This window comes from Octopus bimaculoides, chromosome 3 (genome assembly GCF_001194135.2).
Source record: "Octopus bimaculoides isolate UCB-OBI-ISO-001 chromosome 3, ASM119413v2, whole genome shotgun sequence".
Taxonomy (NCBI): domain Eukaryota; kingdom Metazoa; phylum Mollusca; class Cephalopoda; order Octopoda; family Octopodidae; genus Octopus; species Octopus bimaculoides.
In genome coordinates this window covers 41,927,279-41,928,696 of record NC_068983.1, presented here as the reverse complement: position 1 = coordinate 41,928,696, position 1,418 = coordinate 41,927,279, and positions in this window count along the sequence as shown.

Sequence of the window (1,418 nt, the reverse complement as noted above, 5' to 3'; positions counted from 1 at the left end):
ATACACACACACTTTATTAAAAAGCAGCAAAAATATCACAAGACTTGTTCCCGTCCGACGAACGGGAACGAGAAACTCTGAGTAGCAGTTTTTGTGATATTTTTGCTGCTTTTTAATAAAGCATATTACCCTACCTCTGGTATTCGAGTACTATTTTTTCGCCTTGTTCTGCATTTATGTGATTACTCTGGTAAATATATATATATATGCACTCACAAGGCTTTGGTTGGCCCTAGGCTGTTGAAAAAGCCATTTACCTCAGGTGTCACGTAGAGGGACTGAACCCGGAGTCATGTAGTTGGGAAGCAAACTTCCTACCACACAGCAACACCTAAACGAATGGACAAGGCTTAACGAGCAATTTGGTTGGTTTCTTTCTTTTCCTAAGCAAATTCCATTCGGTATACACAGCTATTAGTCATACCCAATACGTTCGCTTCTTTGACTTGAGTTTCATGCGACCGCAATGAAAGCCAGTTCACTAACTAATCAGCAGCATTCGTAAATCAATAGGAACAGTTCCTTTAATACACAAAGCCACTTGAAAGAGAGAGAGACCCTGGCCGGAAGTTAACGATCAAGAAAGATGATTAAAATTACTGCTTTAAGTTCGTCTTCAAAGTCTTCTCTGTATCTGGCAAACGTTGTGAGAGGAAAATTGCCCCCAGCCATAAATTTAACTTTGTTGCATCGCATATCAATAGTTTTGTCTCATCGATTATGTTGCTGGTAACATTTAGGCGAGCATAGACGTTATATAATCGCATAAGAGACTCAGAAACATGCTGGGTTGCCATATAATACTGGCTTGGTGCATAATTATTGCGGCTTTTTTTCATCACGTGGAAGTCATGCTAACAACTAACTACGAGACTTTGGGTTCAATCATCCTCTACTCTTCAGCTACCTTACAATGGACCTAATGAACTTTGAACACAACTAAAATGTAAGACTTTCGAATCATTGAACATTTCTCTTTTCCGATTTCTCCCTCTATCTCTCCCTCTATTCTCCTCTTTTTCTATCTCTGCCTTCTTGGTTCTGATGACGTCTACCATTTGCAATGAGGTAAATACATATTTACTTCAACTATGGCACACCGAAACAGCTGTAAACTCACTCTTACCCTCACCTTACTTAACTAATTAAATAATGGCTTTTTAGCACCACAGACAAACTTCTATTTTTTTGTTTTTTCCTCCATTTTCTTATCGTCTATGTATACATTAAACTACGGTTTACTTCTTAAATTACCTGCTGCCGTATACCTTGTACCAAGAACCATACTTACTGAGGTATTTACTGGGAGTGCTTCTGGATACTTCTATCCCTTAGAGGGCTTCACACTTCTAACTTATACCTTATATATATACATACATACATACACACACACACACACACACACACACACACACACA